Source organism: Platichthys flesus, chromosome 24 (assembly GCF_949316205.1).
Source record: "Platichthys flesus chromosome 24, fPlaFle2.1, whole genome shotgun sequence".
NCBI lineage: Eukaryota > Metazoa > Chordata > Actinopteri > Pleuronectiformes > Pleuronectidae > Platichthys > Platichthys flesus.
In genome coordinates this window covers 8,696,664-8,717,311 of record NC_084968.1, presented here as the reverse complement: position 1 = coordinate 8,717,311, position 20,648 = coordinate 8,696,664, and the positions used below count along the sequence as shown (strand labels likewise).

Sequence of the window (20,648 nt, the reverse complement as noted above, 5' to 3'; positions counted from 1 at the left end):
TGCTGTGCCCCCAACCAGAGACATGATGGGGGGTAGGGGGGGAGCTACAGGATAATCAACACAAATAAAATGTGTTGATAGTGCGGCTGCCAGTACCGCCTCACTGCAGCAGCTCGTCAAAGGAAAAAAAACGCCTCGACTTAAACCCGAGTGTGACGCGCTCACAAATGTTGCATCACAGAAGCAGTTTGTAGTGCAACCCCCCCCCCCCCCACACACACACACACAGACCCCCCCTGTCACTGACCACACCAAACCTCGCCCAAATCCCCCTTGTCAATAAGAACCAAGACAACATGAAGAACAGACGTCTCGGCTTTTCTTTGCCTTGTTAAAAGTTTCCATTTCGTGTTGTGGGTTCTACGCAGCATAACTAAGACCCTGGAAGCAGCTTATCTGCTTAAAACAGGAGGGGTGAGAGAGGGTGGAGGAGGAAAAGAAAAAGAAAGAGAGTCTCCATTCGTCCATCTTTTTTCCTGGTTCACAGACCGGGTTTACTGAAGCCAACCAGAGCTTTTTGGTGTTCTCCCTTTAGATTCCAGCCCTCCGCCCTCCCCGCCAGTCTAATCCACTTAGGCCCACGCTGCCTCCACTGGTTTTGATTGGCCCGGCCTTCCAAATTGACACCGCAGGACTCTGTGAAAAATCAATAACGTTCGCGGCACGTCGAAAAAACCCTTCTATTAAAAACACTAAATGTGATTAGATGAAGAGAGGTGTGGGACGGCTGAGAGCACTGAACTCGGGTTATTCCCTTATTCTTTTTTTTGGCACAAACACATTGATCAGGAGTCGCTCTTGACAAATTAGAATATTGAATAACATCACATTCGAGCGCGATCCCCCCCCCTCATGTGGTTGTCTACTAGTTGCACTCCATGCCACAGTGTATCATATTAAAATGTCACCGCGATCCCGGTTCACCTACATTTTATTTCAACCGTTGCCTTTTAACACCGCCCCCCCCCCCCCTTCAAGTGTCCCGCTCTCCCGCGCTCCTCTCTGGCTGAACAACACCGATGCTAATGTCATTGAAACCCCCGGTGCTTCCTGTGTTTCTTGAAGTCTGACATCAGTCCCTGCCACCCTCTCCCCTGGGTCCAATTTTACCCGGCGTGGAGTTGTTTTTTCAACGTCCTCCGCTGAGGTCTCTGTTTTTGGCGACAACTGCAGCGGCGAGTGTGAATTTGTGTCGGACGGAACGGTAACGAGCGTCGCGGAGATTGAACCCGCGGTCTTTCCCCCGTCTCCCCGAAAAACAGATTTGCGCTCACGTGCAAAAACAGATATTGTAATCACGCTCCCGCCCCATCGCTGATCCTCTCGGGGATTTGTGGCATGCACGCCTGGAAATGTAAATGAATGCAGCGGGGGGGTGTGTGTGTGTGGGGGGGTGTAGACATCATCTGTGATAAATCATATTACCGGCACATTCTGCTTAGCAACACAACCGCACTGGACAGTAAGCGATGGCATCTCAGAATTGGGTCCTGAGTCTATTACCTCCCCTCGCCCTATATACACCCGGTTATTGTCGGCTCCCTCCATTTCCCTGTTTTATTGCGCATTTACAAGAAAGCAAAAAGCAGTAGTTTAGAAGAATACATTCGCAGAGGGACCACTTTCAAAGCGCGCCGTGATGGAAGTCCAGTCTCTATTCCTCAAGCTGCCGGGGAGTAGGTACAGAAGAGTGTTGGAAAAACACGGAGAACCCTAACCCCCTTAAAATATCCTGTTCCATAACTCTTTGCAGATATGAATGTCAGGTAGTCGAGAAGATGTGGTTAAATTATTCTCTTTTTTTTTCCTTTTCGTGTTAGCACTGGTTCATTGTTTTTGCCGGGGCCTCCCTAATGTCTTTGTGGGGAACAGGGGACCACCATTTTATTATGCCGTTGGAACCTCGGACGTTGGCTGTCAAACTAACAAGCTTGGGGAAATGTGAGAAAGGTCCAGTCACCCCGGGCAGGAGGTATCCGAAGGGCTACTCAATTACCTCCGAGGCATGATGGGGAGAACACCATGGATTTTGCGGCATGTTTGCAAGTACACATTTGTGTGTTTTCGGCGGAAACGCAACACCGGTGTGCACGAGAAGCAAAAAAAAAACATGTTGCTAATAGATTAGGTTTCTGCTTACGCCCTCTCGGCACCCACCCTCCAATTCCCGAACAACTGACAAATATTAATGCAACTTGTGCAAACTCTGGATTCTCAGGGGAAAGGACTACCGCAGACTTTTCATGTCTCCCGATTAATAAATGATGTCCCCCTCTTGACAGGGACTATTCTTAAACCCCCGGTCTGTACAATGCTGGGACACCATCATTTTTCAGCGGGAGCCAGTGACAGCCTCAGCCCTGCATTGAAGTTTAGTTTTTGCTGTACATTGTAATTTGCTGACGTTTCTTTTCTCTCTCTTTTTCTCTCTCTCCCTCCTCCCCCACCCCCCCCCCCCCCCCTTTTTCCCCAATGGCCTGCTTACAGATGCGACCAAGTATTCCACACTAGGTAAGACTTGTTTCATTTTGCATTTGCGCTGCTCTCAAGAGCCGGGGTCCTGTTTTGAGTTGTCATGTGTCTTCGGAACTGAGTGCATAAATGTGGGAGAGGGCTGGTTGTGGGGGGGTGGAGGGGGGGGGGGGGGGGGGGGGGGCTGGAAGCGGCACCAAGAGGCTGCTGTTTGCTCAGTAAGGTATGCAATGCTCTGCAATCCTCGCCCATTTCCCTACATGTGTGCACGGGAATACACAGCGGTGGATTTTCTTTTTTCTTTCTGGAAAGCCGATTGTGGGCTCTGTACCTTCAATTTGAATTTAATTCAAATGAGAATCAAATGGCCCAGATTGTTCAAAGAATACGCCGCCAGTGTTGACTTACACAAGCATAGCATGCACGCGGTGTCTATTTCGGTATCATGGCGAGTGTTGAAATACCCTCACATGTTAAATAGTGAGCACTTCACAGACACACAAACCCCCCCTCCCCGGTGACATTGAATGTCCCGTTCTCATTAAAATAATCAATGAGAACCTATAAGTGCTTAATTTCTTATTTTGCACTTAGAAAAAGTTCCATCGCCAATTGCCCCGTTCCAGATTCCAGTAATTGGACTTTGGGTATCGAGCACAGATCAGATACCAGTGGATTTAAAAAAAGAACACTTCCTCCTAACACCTGGATGCTACTAAGCCTTTATGGAAGCAACGGTTGCTGTTATTGTGATGCACTTGTGTGGGAACAACCAGTGTCAAACCCCTTGGAATGAAAGTCTTGCAAGCTGTGCATGTCACTGTGGTCCTGCTGACTAATCGCGAGCAGTCACCCGCTGAACTTCTCCCACACTGTGGCCCGGTCCAGGCGTTGCGCAACGAGAAGTCATGCAAACGCTGCTGATTCACATTAACTCGGAATTGTAAACACAATAGCAGGATATGCTCCGAGAACGTTCCCATCATCAATCTCGCTGCGTGCCGACAGTTTCCTCATCTCGTCCTGCCAATGGATTCTCTCTCTTGGGGACGTTTTTATCGTTACTCCTCTCCTTGACTACGTGTGCGCGATTGTTACACATGCAACATCTGCTCTTACACAATCTTCATGGCGACTTCAGAAGGAAACTTTTTCAGAAACACTTGAGGACTCATTTATCCACAGATACAAGTGTTTGTGAGTTATTAAAGGGATATGATTCTATAATTCCACTACTTTCCCACATCAAATAGTTCCAAATTGCTGATATTTTAACTGGTCATATCAGCGGTAAACAAGGGCGGCAGCAGATCAGCAGGTTTGGTGAGACGGGTTACAAGTCCACTCCGACGGAAACAAACAAACCCAGTGTGAAAAGGCCCTTAGCCGCCGCATGCCGAGATCAGCACAGCGTCCCGTGTTTCGTCGGGTGTTTTTTTCTCCTGGAGATGCTCAGCGGGCATCGGGAGTGCGATGGAGGTCAACCGCATGATTGAATCCACCATAGCAGGGTCCCAGACCAGGACGGCAGGGCCCTGTCGACACTTCCCACGGCTCCGAGCATCTGCTCATGGAGGGGGGAAATCAATCATCTCATCTCCAAGGTGGAACAAGTGCATTGGATTAATGATCATTTTAAAGAAAAAAGGTGAACCCCCGATGGGACTCCCGCTTGGCTGTTGTTTTGTCTTGATTACCTGGTTGTTCTTAACCCGATTACTTTTTAAACACTTGTTTTGGGAGAACTTGTGGTGTAATTGAAAACCCCGGTGCCACCACACTGGAACAGTTTGGCTACCCGGCAAGAGCATCTGCAGGCAGTTCCGGCCCGGCTCTCGACTCCTTTGAGGCCGGCGCGGGCTGACTGCTCGGAAACAGAAAACCCCTGGCTAGCTGAGAATAATAAGTACCCATGGGAAGCTGCCAGATGGACATTTACTGTGAGCCTAGCTGGAGAGGGAGAAATCTGTCAAACTTCACACCAGGCATCTGTGGGGGAGCGGCGCGGGTTCACGTCCACTACGTCGGATGAGACGAGTGCTCTTTGTCGAGACTAAGAGCTGTTAGATTTTTAACACGACGCATCCAGTCGATGCATTTGCCTTCTTTCAAGGTCACCCGTATTACATTAAAGCCACCTGTTACAGCAGAAAGCCTCTGAATAACGGTCTGGATAATGGAGGCTTTAAAGATGTTTATCATATGATGGTTACGGCCGATGCAGATGCCGCACTCTAAGTGCCCGTTGGAATAGCCTTCCTCGTTTAACTCCAATTTTTATCCCTATTTCCAGGCATTCAGTAGCTATTAATTAACGCTAAACTCAATTTGCAGCCGGGTTCTGCTGTGCTGCTGATGTGAGGGAGGAGTGTGGACATTTTCAGACACCCCCGTCCTCCGCAACGTGTCTGGAATGTCTCCCTCGACTGTTGGTACAGGCCATTGTTTCCGTCCCTGTCAAAACAGAACGAGTCAAAAGCGCGTTTCTGTCGTGGATAATCAGTGAAGCCTGATTTTATTTGACTTGGAGTAGAATCGTCTTCTGTATTCATTTCACATATTCTACAATTTTAAATCGAGAGGCGAGGAAATTACAATTGTCTCATTGGGTTCTCCGGAGCGTCGGGAGCTCGGTGGAAAGAGGGAGAAGGAGAGGGAAAAAGCACAAAGAGCTCATCCCAGTAACTTGAAATAGGACCTTGCTTCTCTTAGACAAGCTGTGCACCAGTTATTATTGCATTATGTCTGGCAGCCGTCCTCTCCGGCAGGAACTGAGCCACACTTGATCAGTGATATGACACTGGCAGAGAGGAGAGGGATTGCTGGCTGCTCAGCTAAGCAAATACCATTATGCTGTTGAAGTCTAAAAGTAGATATGTGCTCGGTAAAAGAAGAAAAGACTAAAAAAGGAGGCCGGCGCGGACAGTGTCCAAAGCACTGGCAGCTCCGTGATGCTCAGGAGCGGATTCTTCTGAAATGTTTTTGATTTTCTGGTTTGTTTATCCCTCAGAGGACGAGAACAATGCGTTTCACGGATAACACGACACTTTCAAGGCTCCATGTGGGATTCTGGGTGGAAAAACAAATATGCGTTTCGTACCGTTCAAAATGTAAAGATCAAAGTGCTTAATCAGAATCGTATGTTTTTTGCTTTTATCGTCACGCACATCATCTTTAATTTGGAATGCACAAGTCAAAGGGGATATACTGTATGTTTCAGCAAGGGTCCGTTAAAGAACAACCGTAGCCGGTCCCCGTGGTGGGTTTTTAATGTTAGAGCTTTCTTTCTATCTTTTGACTTTTCCCCCCCCTCGGGGTAACGAGCCATATCGCTAATCTGGACTTTGTCAGGCACGTGTCAAAAAGCTGCCGGCGTTATTAAAAAGCTCTTTCGGGATCTCAAAGTTGCTGCACGTTCGCTTTCTCCCCTCGCTTCTGAAGCACCAAACTACCGCCGGTTAACTTATTAAAAGGAAATCTGACTGAAAGCTTGTTAGCGGGACTTTGCACTTTACGTTTCTGGGAAAATTAGACGCGAGCGGCGGATTCGCCCTCGTCTTCGCCAGCCATCCCTGAGAGCGTGCCGCTCCTCTGATCTAATTCTTGATTGTCAGTGTTCAATAGTTCCCCCCATCCCCCTGAAAAAAAATGATCACGGCAAGATGATCTCACTTGTGACGATTCCACACGATGATGCACTAACGATAAGCTGCTCCGGTGCCTGGGGGAGCGCCGCATCCATCAGTAGCTAACAGCATATGTTGACGGCACATTAAGGTGCTCTCTCGCTCTCTCTTTCCCTGTCTTCCTGTTCTGTGAGAGGATCTGCAGCCAAGCATCTGATGCTCTCTTCACAGGACAGGGTGTGAGTGTGTTTGTGTGTGTGTGTGTGTGTGTGTGTGTGTGTGTTGTGTGTGCATGTGAGAGGCAGTGGGCATGCAATATAAGCCCCTGTGTGTCCTGTTCAATCTGTTTTATGTGCTTTCAAAGATCCTGCAGCCGTTTATTATGCCCAGGGTTAAAGTGAACCCAAAACCATTAATCCATGCATCTACCGAACTTTATACCAATTTATTTTATTGTTTTTCATTCCCATTTTTAGGGGGATTTTTCTTTATCTAAGAAAAGGAGGTTTGATTTTGTCAGCATTTTTTTTGCAAAAACCACTTCTTAATAGATCATAACAAAACTTGGAAGGGTCATGGGAGGGGCCGATTGATCTGGCTCAGGGGTATTGCCCAAAAAGGCCATAAATCCTGATGATTGAATCCTATTCAGATTTATTTAGGGAGTTGCTATCAACATTTGTGTGCAATTCCGTGCAGATCCAAACAATCTGGATCTAGATTGTGTTTTCAAAGCGGTGCAGCCTTTTTTCCCACTGGTGTGAGGTCAAGAAATACTCACCAGTGTTTAGCTAAGAGACTTAATGTGGCCTCAGCTCGACGGCTTATCTCAGGCCTTGGAGGAAATATGTGTGCTCTATGGAAAGACATCACAAGACAATATCAACAATAACAGTAACCTCCACTCTACCACAGTAGGATACTGGATTTCAACGTTGGAAGGAAGCCTTGTTTACCAGAAACTTATTACGAACATCAATGCCTTCAATATAAAACAGAAACGTAATTGTAAGTCTGCAGGAATGAAACTTTGCATTAAGGCCTTCAGCTCCATTTCCTAACAACGAGTACAATTGTTCTTATTTTAGAGTCGTTGTATTTCAGCTCATTTAAAATTGAATAATTACAAACTTCTTTTGTAAATTTACTTTCAGTCCTGACAGCCCTTTTATGCTCCGAGTTTTTTCCTCGTGTCTGAAGCCTCAGATATGTCGCGGCGCGCATCCCTCTCATACCCCTCTGGCTTTCCCCTTTTTTTTCTATCGCTATTCCAGTGTTGACGTGTCTCTAATAAGCAGCGTTAATTAGCCTGCTCTTCAAAAACCGTAATTTTCCATTGTGTCTTCGGGGTTTCGTCATTAAACGAAACAAAAGGCGGAGTAGCAACTGACACAACGGGCTCCGGTGATTAAGGGTGCAGCTCGAGAGCGAAAGTGGGTTTGGGAAACAATGAGGGAATCTGCCTGATTCTACATCATCCTGTCTGTGTCGACTAGACAGTTTACAGAATTGTAACTGCAAAAAACAGGAAGTTGCTGGAGATGCTGCACACATGAAACTTCTGCGTCCACAGGAAAGAAGATATCGATATGCAGCTGTTTTCTAGGGCTTGCAGCCTCGAGCCTGAAGTGTTTTTTTGCGTTACACAGAAAATATTTGTGATATCAGCTGAAGTCGTACGGTCTCCTCTGAGACGACATCTGCCCCAGATCGGCTCGAGCCTCCTGGCTCCGTGCTGGCAGGACATTTGAGAGAGTGATGAAGACCCACTGGATAGAATCCATGGCCTTGCCTTTTCGGAAGGTTGAGTGTCAGAGGTCACCGGGTTGGCCAACCCATCTGCCGGGCTGGCACAGTCACACACAGTGCCAGACCGGGTGTTAGCAGCCGAGTGGCATGTTCCGTGGGTGTCTGAACAGAGACAGGCTGTGATCATAGTCTGCTTGAAGGTAGGCCGACAATGTACGAAACAAGACAGAAGCCACTTTGACTGATACTGTACTTTAGTTGTGCAAGAGACAAGCCCTGGTTAAGATCTATTAGCATTTGAACAAGACGTGATGTTGGCCTCTTGCAAACGAAGATCAGTATAAGGAAGACCAAAGCAAAAGATTCACGTTATCATTTTAAAAGTGGATAATTATTAGATTTCCTCACATTCTTTTGACCATTGAGCAAAGTGGGGAAACATTAACACCAGTATCTATAATAATAATGATAACTGTATTTGTATAGCTTGTATCTAAACAAGGTTACAATGTGCTTATTCGTATCATTATTATTATTATATTACTGTCCACAACCGCCCCCGGTTTTATTTCTTTCTTTGGTGACCTTTGCTCTGTTGTATTGTCTTTTTTTATAGTTGTACTGCTTAACTTTAACACTTACTGTCAGTGTATCACTGATTTATCACTGCAAAAGACTAGACTACAAGTCTTGGTGAAGGATTCCGGGTCAGCGGGTGTAGAGTTCAGATGGACTATGGAGTGAAATTGGAATATGACTATACCACTAAGCAAAAGTTATTTTAAGACAGGTTTGGAAAACGTCAGATGGGTTGTTGATGTGCAAGATTGGTCTTTGTTATTTAATAGTATTGTAGTATTCTTTGTTAAAGAAGGCATTTGCTTTCGACTTCATACTGATGTTGATTAGCTGGCGTGTTCTGTACAGCATTCAAATCCCTATCTAGAACAGAGTATTTATTCAAGTACGGTGTTAAATATAGTACAACAAACTATGAGCTCTGAGCCTCGATAAGTAGCCTGATGTATTAAAGTGTCTCTTCTTTTTTAATTATCTTCAGCAGTGCCTCAGTCGGGGGGGCAGCAAAGCATAGATCTGTTGAGGCTGCACCATATTTACCCCAGCAGAGCTCTGTGTACACAGAAAGCTGCTCCACCGTGTCCCGGCGCAATACTTCCCTCGCTGTCTTGACCGGCACCGAAATAGAAACTTGTGTTAATTAGTCCTGAGCGGCCTGCCACACTGAGAGTCCAGGTTTGTAAATACAGGAGAGGATGTGTCCTCAACTGTACCCCGTTAAGGATTAAGGCCCCGGGCCAGATGGGAATTTTGAGCCAGACTATTTGTTATTTATTTTCTGCTCTGACATGTGCACTGACATTCCTGCAGCTGCAAAAGGGAATTACTGTGGGGTTTGTGTGCGCCTTGGGCCTTCAGTGACCACAGGCCACGCCAAAGGGTTATCCTATGGGGGGGGGCATCGAACAGTGGCCAAGGGATTGGATTCGAGCTTGAGACACGTGATTAGGATAATGAACCGGTGTTTACAGAAAACAGGATCGTAATCTCACCACCAACCACAAAACAAAACCACAAATTAATTAATAAATGAATCTAATAGAAGATATTATAATTCACGAGCTCTTACTGCTAAATTTAAGATTAAGACATTAACATTAACATCAAACAAGGACACAGGTTATCATAGTTGCACCTCACAATGTATGTTCAGTGCTGGCATTCAAAGTGGGAAGTAGCGAGTAGTGAGAAAACAAGCAAATCCTGAGCCCAGCGCCGTTCAGTGTTACCCTGTTACCCTACACACCTGGCTATTACTTGTTTTACTAAAACATAAATAAATCAGTCCAACAGACGTGACAAACGTGAACTGAACATGATTTAAAAGTTGGTGTCTGAACAGGACATTGGGTTCCATCCCTGCTCGGGTCTGGTATCCACACTAGAGTCTCCACTTCCTCCCTCTACCCAGAAATTGAATCCTAGATAAGGACGCTGCCATCTTGCTCTGATGATGTCATTAGAAGCCTGAGTCGGAACCTTCCAATAAGAACAAGCCTAAATTATAGCAAACTACTTTCTGTTTCAAAATAAAAGCACTACGGCCATCACATCTGTATTGATTCTACCTTTAGAATGCAAATAGCCTTTTAACCAGGGCTTCACACAACTACGTAAAACGATATTTAATAACTTCACAACAGTCTTTGTAACACATATGCAGTAAAATGGAAAGTATGGAGGCTGCAGTGACGGTTGGCACCAAGTGAACCTGACTTTAAATAGACAGGAGTGCGGATCCTGTCACAGACTGGGGGACATTTGCTCACATCTTTCGACGGCAGACATATTTTATTTCTCTCAGCTCATCAAACTAGCAAAGCAAACAGGGATCTCTGTCCCTGAAGCATGCTCACTGATGTCTCCCCTGCACCGAGCCTCCTTCTCCAGACGTGGAGTCCAACCGCCAGGCCATGAAAAACTTTTTGCCGCAGTGTCTCTACAACTTCTGATTGAAAATGTTTGTCTGTGTTATTCTAAGCCACGACTTCACTTTTGGAAAGAACAGGTTCCTGTGATGTTTGTTTCGTGAGTCCTCAATTGGTGCGTCGTGTTGTTTCTATTCCAACCCCAGGTAGGAAGTGGATATTTCCCATAAAATGTGCATTGAACGCGTTCACTAAAAAAATAAGACGTGCCGTATTCTGGAAATAATCGTACAACTACATTTTTAGTGCTGCTGTTATTTGCAATATCATGGTAAATAATGAAAAGGTTGTTTTTTTTTCACACAGCGCTACCTAAAGTAAATGACTGTTTGGCGTAAAGAGTCATTCATAACCCGGCTTTATTAATTAGCTTTGCTTTTCTTTTTTGAGATGTGAAGAGGCTGTAACATGTGTCACCGCGGCATTACATCCCGTCGTTAATTTGCCATCTTGTTACCGTACAACCACCTCTCACTTCCTTTATTCCCGCCCGCTCTCAAACTTTCCTCTTTCATGTGGCATGATAATCACCTCACTTGAAAGATGGCGGGGCGGAGAGAATAAATCAAGATACTGTAGGCAAGAATAACAAGCTGACACCGCAGCAGTCAACACAGGGAACAATCCATCCTATGCTTTTTATTCCTCCCCCTAGATTTTCCACCGTAAACAAAGAGCGTTATCTACTTTCACCCTGATTTTCTCTTTCTTTTCCATCAGCAGATTTGTATTTACACTCTTTATTTCTATTGTTTCACATTTTCTCGCTGGTCCTTTAGTTGTGGGTTCTAGCCGTCTTTGACCGAACCGACAGTATCTGAAGCCACGTGTAACTTCAGCTGTTGTCTCTCGCGGCAAAATCATGTCATCAGAGTTTAAACCGTATTAATTACTGAGCCACAACAGGTGATTTACAGCCAGCCATTCGGGGAGGATGAGCTGGGCTGGGTTGCATTATTATGATATTAACATAATCCAGTCTTGTTAAATTGGATCAGCAGTGTTATTAAAGCAGGCACGGCTCTCTCGCTCGCTAATTCGCTAATTCCTCCCCCAGCTTAAGTCCTAATGAGAAGTAAGGAAGCACTTACAAGGAAGCGTGGAGACTGAGCGGCAGGTAGAGATTATCTGTCGGCCTCACATGCACGTGCGCGATCACACAGGAGGCTGGCACACACAGAAACAAAGAAAAGGCACGTGCACAGTTTCCCTTGTAGTCTCAGTTCCTGTGCCTACCCCCCCCTCAAATGAATCACACTTTGTAATAAAGCCAGAGGGATTTTCAAACACATCATTTTAAGTTTTTTTTGGGGCGAAACTGTTTGGAAAGGAGACTTTTTGAAATTACAATACTGTCAAAAGGCAAGTGCTTAAATCTCACACCGAAATTACACGTTGCCACATTAGAAATCATGGAGCCACAAAAAAAAAAAAAGAGGAGAGAACAAAAGCCCCCTGGAAAATGAATATGTTATGAACGTATTCACTGCATGTACGAGTGTGTACAGCGATTACAAATGTGACTTATCCTCTCCGGTTGCTGTTTTTTTTTTTTTTGTCTCTGCTCTGTTCTCGTGCCAAACGTTCCAAACACAGACTGTTCACACTGATTCATGACTGTTCTCTGTCCCGGTTGGAGAGGGAGCTCTTTCGGCAATCGAGAGTCAATGTGGCAAACCGAAGACAGCGGTCCGACGGGAGCTGTTTGCCGTCTTATCGAGATAACTGAGGACGCACATGTGCTCGTGCAGGAGTCTGCCCATCTCGCTGCTTCAAGTTGTGCACATACACACACACACACACACACACAATACCCCAGGATGAATTGTGAATTAAATGAAGGCTTATTCATTACGCACACACGTAATATGACAGTCAATACCCTATCGATCACTGTGGAATTCTAATTTACCCATAATGACACAACATTAAGTGAGCCCGATTGATAGTTTTTACACATGGGAGGACACAATTATGTTCCACACCGACTACACACACACACACACACACACACACACACACACACACACACTCACTCGCACCCGGCCTACAGGAGCTGGCTCTAGATTCACACGCCTGCTCCCATTCCACAGTGTCATCATCCCATTCTCCACGGCCTCGTCTTTTCACAAAGCCCCCAGGGTGTGTGAGGGTCGGTCAGGTCAGCTCGCACAAGCCAGGGCCGTACACCCGACTGCCAGTGGATTGCCGTGTCAGCACCGAGTGCGACGCCGGCAGGTAAAAAAACTGGAACGGGAAAAGGGAAAGAACGCCGTTATGTCCCCGCGACAAAATGTGGTGCAGGACCCTCTCGCACCGGCCCGGAGATTTCTGCTTATTCGGACATTAGAATTGGAAGGGGAGTATTAAAAAGAGAGGTTATTACGGGGGGAGATAAGGTTCTTTACAGAAACATAACACATTATGACCGGAGTGAATCAGGGGCTGCTCGCACTGTTTATCAAGGCCAGTTGAACCTCATTCATTTGAATTCAACCCTTTCTTCACCTGCTCCAGACTATTGATATTTCAAACAGTGCACGTCAGTAATTGAGACTACTTAAAAACTCTATTCAGTATTATTACTTCAAATTTATGATTTATGATGCCGACCTCGGGGATTCTTGTGGAATAGCTGCCTCGGCGTCCCATCGTCTTCATTAAAACAGTGTTTTAATAACAGCTCCAACAAGGTGAGAGGTGGGTACTTCAAGAGACAAGGGCTGCCTGTCAAACTCTGACGTCCAATCAATACTCGTCTTTGTGATGACTTAACTTTTCGTGCCACGGTGGGTTCTCAATCCTCGTCAAACTTGCAAATGAGCCGAGGGACTCGTTTCGCAGCCAAGACACACAACTGTCCACTTTCTGGGCTCGTGCACCCAGGATCTGCAAACTGCGGCTCTGCTCGGACACAACTTCTGGAAGCTCTGTCCTCCTCCACCCTCCGTCTTTCAGATTTCTGTTTTCAGACTAAGGCGGTGAAATGCCCCCGGCACCTCAAAATGCATGAGGGAGGATTCCAGAGTTCACATGGTGGAGCAGTGTGATAGAGGCTATAGATTTCCAGATGCCGCCCTTATTGCATCTGCCAACCAGGTTATGTTTTCACTGCAGCTTGTCTGCTGTTTTGTCTGACGTGAAACTGTTCGGATTTCAATTCAGTTTTAAGCTTTACTCAGCTGTCACAACTGAATTGTGAGAGGTGATGTATAAATAATGTATTGACTCTGAGCTAACCTGCAGAAATTCTGTATATTGTCTATAGAAGCTTCTGCATGGCTTCAACGTGATGAATCAGAACCCTCAGAAACAGAATCAGCCTCCATATTTGTCAGGAGCTACTTCGGTGTTTCATTGTTGGGAAGGTCTGGCCGATCGAATGTTTGACCTTTTTGATGAAATATCTCAACATCCAGTGACAGGAGTGGCACAAGATGTAGAGACAGTGACTGTTTTCAGGGGACCTATAACCCTGCCTCCTCCATGTTAGTGGACTGGATATGAAGTACCTGTGGAATCGTTTTTTTTTATGGTTTCTGTCATTTAAGTTTGTCCTGTTGTATAAATGCTGTAAAAACGCTTGACAGCTGAGACGGATGCCTGATTGATCGAGCCCATGTAGGCCTAAACCACAAGATGGCGGCAAACATACACAAGATATTTTCGTACAAATGGGAGAAGTCGAGACACGTCATCCATCTCTATTAACGTCTATGAGCTCTAGTAAAGACTTTTGTGATCCCTGACTTTACCTCTAGCATTGCCAGTTGTTACGATGTTTGACCTACAAGCATGTTCCTTCACAGAGCCACCTGCATGGCTATACACTCTCTAAAGTTTGTATTTTACGGGTACAGGCGGCGGGAAAGAAGTGACTTGGAAACCGCTTCTTCCATGTGTCTCTGTCCGACCAGCAGTGGCGTCCATTGCCCCGAGGTGACAGCCCAGACCACTAAATCACGGAGTTAGTGATTAGCAAAGTTGGAGGGGCCTCGCGCCGGAGCCAAAGCCCAATCCAATAACTCTCAACATTGAAATTAATGTTCGCCCAGGAGGTGCGGTAAAATGTTCTCTCTGTTTTTTCCACTTTCCACATTAACATCTCGAATGAGGTTATCGCACCCGCGCGGGGGGGGGGGGGGAAGGGGGGTGCTGACACCTCGCTCCAATTCCACACTTTCTCCGTACTTATGTGAAACAATGTACAGTTAAATCCATTTTGTGTCACATCCAGCGTGTGTCACAAAAGCAAGACAATACAGCTGTCAACTAAATCAACGCAAGGTGTTAAATTCGCCGTAAATAAATCGCCGCTGTAAATCATTACACATGGGAGACCGGGACATATATGAACGCGACTCGACACACCGCAAGGAACTTTGCTTCTCTCACTTCTGTTGTCGGGAGGAATACTTTTCCAACACACACACACGCAACACAGGAATAGCGGCGGGCAACATCTTTAAATTTAGAAGCGACGCCTCCTGAACGTGTGATGAACACTAATTAACAGCATTTCGGCTTCGAGAAGACGCTCGTCTCCTGCCTGCTTTGCACATCCCGTCCCCTGGCTCCCGAGGTGCGGACAGACTGAGAACTCGGTAAGATGTGGATCCCTGCGTCCCAGAGTGTTAACCTCCTGTTTACCCCCCCCCCCCCCCCCCCTCGCATCTGCACGAGTCTCCTCGCTGTTGATTTCCCCCCTCTCGCAAACTTTGCCGAACATACTTGTCATCGAGTTTGCTGAGAGTGAGAGTGTCTTGCTTTTTTTCGATTTAGCACATGAACCCCTATGAGTGGCCTAATTCCACGTGTGGTGTTGATACTTTAAGAACGGTGGATATGCTCAGCGCTGGTTAATGAGTTGTTTGCTTATTTTATGTTTAATAACGGAAACGGATGAATAGAGGGGAGAATTAGAGGAAAAATTGCTTATTGACCAATTTACATATAAAAGGCAAAAAATAAATTGTCTCTTTGCTCGGAGGGAACGTTTTACAATATCCATTTGGGTGTTTAAGTTCCACTTGATGTCTAATAGCCAGAAGTGTCTACGCCCCATTAGAACAACAAACATATTCAATCAGAGCTTCGGTGTAATTCAGCATCAAATGAGCAAGAAATGAGCTGTTTGGATGACAGGCAAACACTGGACGTGATGATATAAACATGGTTCCCTTTTGCAGACGCACATCAGCCAGGTCTGAGGAGCAGGAAGTGAGCGCCTGAGTGCTGGGCATCGTGCCCGGACCTGCCTGGCCTGTGTGATGTATCCACACTGAACGGCTCAAAGCGAGAGACCTTGAACTCAGTCAATATCATTTTCTGTTATATTTCACGGCGAGCTCCTGTGGCTTTTTTCCCGAGGCAAACAAAAGTTCGACGGGGACGTGTGAAGGCAGGAGGAGGGCTGAGACCGAGCAGGGTGTCGGGGACAACTGTCGGAGCTTTTGAATTATCCATAGATAAAACTGATGCTTAACGGATCATATGAATTTGGGGTCTCGCATTCTGGTGTTATCCCTTTTCTGTTGTTTCTGCCCGGCATCAAGGAATTACATTAATACTGAAGGATTCCATAGCACAGAAAATTCAACTAACAAAGTTGATATGTTTTATATTGCAGAAACTGTCGATTGAAATGCTATATACATTTAATTTATCATTTAATATTGAATATTTAATTACTTGTATATCCTCTCTATGGAGGCCGCCATGTCTTTTTACAGTGGCCCAACATGGACAAACTAAACACCTTTTGAGTTTCTATGAGGACTGAAGGCTACCGCAGGTTCTCTGTCATGTTTGGAAGGGGAGCGTGAGTCCAGGGATGTTCAGCTGCAACATGAAACTTGACCACTAGATGTCACTACATTCTACACACTGAACCTTTATGACATAAGGACATGCACAGGATTTTTCACAACAAACATTCCCGAAACGTTGGATTTCAAGGAACAAACGAGTGATATGTCTTGTAATAATCCAACACACACACACGTCTCTCAAACTGCACAACACACTGTGTAACAAACAACTGTCTGGAGGCTCCTCTAACTGCGTAGCTCTCATCAGACACAGGTTTAATACTTTGTGAAATCTGACTAATGGCGACTATTACGCCGAGCAAGGTGCCGACGGATTTTAATGCAAACCATTATCTCCTCATTAACGGCGTTAACGCAGAGGGATAAAAGCAAACAACTGGTCGGCTTCTCCGGTGCTTCCGCTTCACCACCGCTGTGTTTCCACGGCTTGTGAAGATCCAAGCCCGGAGTCTCTGAGGCGTATTATTCACATAGAAATGGAGCCGGCTGGCGCAGCCCTCATCCAGCAACTCATTTGAAAGGTGTGTGCTCTCCTGGTCTCTCCTGTTCCTGGTGCTTACCCTCACACTCTCTCTCAGACCCTCTCCCACTCTTTGTTGTAGATGTTTCTCCACTTCTAGTCTCTTATCTCCCTCCTCATTGGTTGCCCTGCTTTTCAAACAAGGCTTCTCTGGAACAAAAGGCCACCCAATCGCGCCATTATTGTTATTCCTGGGATTAAACTCCTTGTCAGAAAAGAATAATAATCAAGTCACTCCAGCTCTATTAATAAGATGGAGTGTCTGCGTTCGGCACCACGTAATGGATGTGTGCAATAAGCCCCGGCTATTAATGTTTAATGTATAATTGAATGTTCTACATGGCCAAACTTGTTTACTGGAATAATTGATGCTTCTGATTTCCCCATTCGCCTGCACACACCAGCGTAGGGGAGAGAGACGGAGACAGATCGGTGGTGGGGTCAAGCCGCGGACGTCAGGCGTAATTATCCCGCTTGAAAAAGGGCACGTCAGACCGGCGCTTAGAAGGCAGCAACAGCCCTGCAGAGAGCTCGGCAGGAATACCGGCGCAAACATGTGTTGCACAACTTGTAAATTCTCCAATTGCCAGGAAAAAGAAAAAACACAAATGCACCGTGCTTCACCGTGATTCATTTCCTTTCCCACATCTGCAAAAAAAAAAAAAGCCTCTGAGACTCCAAATTACAGCCTGAGAGGTGCCAGCTTTATATTGTGTGTTTATGTGTTTGTGAGGCTTTGAGTGTGTGTGTGTTTTCTCATTTCATCCACTGGGTTTGGGGTTGCGTGTTTACCTGAGAAGAACAGCAGGGTGTGACTGAGGCGGAGAGAGCAGTCTCATGGTCCAGCGCACATCAGACACGGCCGAGTCTCCAGGGTGAGCCCTCGTACTTTCACTCTGCCCGTCTTGATTTGGCCTGACGCGGGGAGGCTGATGGATGAGAGGGAAACACGCCACTGTGATTATTCTGATCAATGGCGTGATTTAAATTCCAATCGATTTGATTAGAGGACACTGTTGTGATCCATTTAGTCTTAAACATGATAAATGAGTGATAAAATATGAAAGTGGCGTAGGAATAGATACATCACATAAGAGAAAAATGGCTCTAAACTGCTAAACTAATGGTAGTAGAAAAGAAAAACAGTATTATACTGTAGCTACAGTATATTCCAGCTATTTGCTTTTGACATATATCCATGTGGACCATGAAACAATTTAAAAATGTCAATTTAAGCTCCATTTGAGCTGTGACCTTTTCCATAATAAACGCCTCTTTAACCTTTTCTTTCCACTGTTTCATATTTAGGAAGCCGAAGCATTGTAATGTTTTAAAATGATATCTTGACTAAATAAAGTTTGTTTTTCACTATTTGATTTTCCAAGTGCGTGCTTTAAAAGCCTTGGCGCGTCAATCGTGTTTCAGCAAAAGCAGAACCCAGTCTCCCTTTGTAAAAATAGTCAAAAGCCATCCCTCCTCCTTTTTAACCTCTCATCCCCACATCTTATAAAAGGACCAGTGAAGTTAATGGTTTAATTTTCTTTGCTAAGTCAAGTCTCACAGAGTGTTGCTGCCAGACTGACGGCACCTTAAGCCGCCGCTGACAGCTCTGCACCGTGGACGCTAACGCCGACATTAGCCCCCGCAGACTGACAGGACGAGCTGCTGTCACATCCGAGGAGGCTCGTTTATCGGGAAAAAACTTTTCTAAGGGTTATGAAATTGAAGCGATAAATATATATATACGATGAGCTTAAAAGTTGCTGTCTGTCATTTACACTCAGCCGCACTGCGCAGCTGCTACACCTGCTGGCAGCCTGACGTGCGGCGCCAGGCGGAGAGCTGCAGACTGCAAGATGGCAAAGCCGTGTAGAATCCCTGTCTGGTTTCAAAACCGTGGTTGAATTTCACATTCGGCTCATTAGATCTACACCAGCTACGATGCAGCTTCAGTGTTTGTTCCCATGAAACCACTAAAGAGCCCCTTTAACTAAGGAGCACTCAAGGTTTCCCCTTCTCTGCTTGTTTATTTGGGCTATTGTCATTTGAAAAAGACACAATTTGCATGGGACAGGTGTCATAGCTGCCAAAATGAATGGTTTCCAACTCAAGCTGCAGCTGTAAGTTCCCGTTAAAGCCAAGTTCCTTCTGCCTTTGGATGAATTGTGATCTTTCAAGGAGCGATTTCGATTCAAAACCATTTCATCTTCCAGCCTCCCGCTCTCTATCTAGCCACCCATGTACTTTAATATATCGTTTCACTGAACTCTTTTTTTTTTTTTTGTCTCTTGCCCTCCTCCCCCCTTCTCACACTTCCACTCACATCACTCCGGGGCGATCGAGAATCGACGTGCACGGGCTGCCAAAGACAACTCACCTGTAACACTGTGTACAGTGACTGGACAATAGCCAAGCCTTGATCTACACAAACAGAAGTGCTCACAGATGCGCCCTCACGCCTGCTGGCTTTGCAGGGGGGGGGGCTCTCTGTGCATGTGCGTGCCTGTGTGTGTGTCTCTCGCCTGCCGTTCCTTGCACACTACTTCCTCTCCCGGCTCCATAACCACGCAGTCTTCGAGTCATTTAGATTTCTCCCAGGTGGTTTCGAATTTAGTTTGAACTTACAGGCAAGGTTTAAGCTGATGAACAGCTTTTATTGAACATGAATAAATTTGGGGAATGAGATTAGTCAGCTCCTTCCCTCTGAAGATCGGAGTTCGCCAGAGGATGTGCTCGGCATTAAAAGAAACTGCACCGAAGGAGACCAAAATGTGCACAGCTTTCATCGAGCGGGAGAAGGTGGGGCTGGTTTCTGAGCGAGCTGGGAGGAGTGGGACACTACTGCATGGTGCACATAGAGACATCCTGTGTAGGGTGACTCAGGGATACTAGAGAATTTAGTTAGCGTCTCGCTGCCGAGCTTAGAAATTCTCCTCAGGTCCGCGGCTGCTCTCCCGGCCCCTAATCTCTTGCACTCGTGTCATCTTATCGCCGATGTCGATCTGCCCCAACCTTGTCCATAAACTACCCCTATTATTTAGCCTCTTCAAAATTAAAGCCCGTGACACCAGATCTCCCCCGGCGTGAGTAATATCACAGCCATTGACCTTCCCATCCCTCAAGCGGGCACCGACGGGCGCATCGATCGATCCCGCCGATGGCCTTGGCGCTAATCTTCCAAGGGGCCGACAGGAGGTGACGGTATTTCACCGTTCAATCTCGTGCAATTACCCTCAAAATAAACACACTTTGGATAGCGGCTGACCTTCCGATGGAGCGAGTTAAGGAGGAGGCAGGTTGTGTGCGAGTGGACGTCCCTGCGTGAGCGCTGTTATTTATCAGTCATAAACAAAACAACCGGAACAAGGTGGCAGAGACGTGTGAAGAATAATGCGATCAGGTCTCTTATAATGAAGCTCCACTTCCTGGAATGACTTTAATGACCCGCGGGGTTAAACACAATCCCACCACTTATTTGTGTGATTTTATTCCTGACTGTACGTAAGACCCCTTTAAGTCTATTACACAATAACATGGAGCGTTTACGTTATGAAACTAAATCCCCTCAGGGAAGATTATGACTGAGGTTAAAGTAAAAGCCGATGTGATGAGATCACACGAGCTAAATTGAATAATGAAATGTGCCGTAATCACTCTGGATTCACGCAGCGGTAATTAGACCAGATGTGACTCTGAACGTACATAATAACAGTGAGACAGCACGTCCCCCCCCCCGCCGAGGTCTCGTCTTTGCCATGGGGCGCAGGACGCCGGGCCGGTACATACCATCTTTTGAAGAACGAACCAACCGAGCGAGGCCAGACACGCGCATCACTTCCCTTTTAAGTATTCCACAGCGGACCTTCTACAGAGATATCCCTCTGAGCAGCTATCTCGTACGCACCATCTTAAAAACAACAGCACAGCAAACGCTCCGGGGAGA

At 46.1% G+C, this 20,648-nt stretch overlaps 1 protein-coding gene across 7 annotated transcripts in view; it reads left to right on the top strand.

Moving 5' to 3' along the window:
- LOC133949997 (receptor-type tyrosine-protein phosphatase delta-like) overlaps window positions 1-20,648 on the top strand; it is a 333,770-nt gene that overhangs the window by 90,476 nt on the left and 222,646 nt on the right. For all 7 annotated transcript variants that reach the window (XM_062384134.1, XM_062384131.1, XM_062384136.1 and 4 more), the window contains exon 4: window positions 2,488-2,511. The gene's annotated coding sequence lies outside the window, so the exon portion shown is untranslated. The remainder of the gene's footprint in view (window positions 1-2,487; window positions 2,512-20,648) is intronic.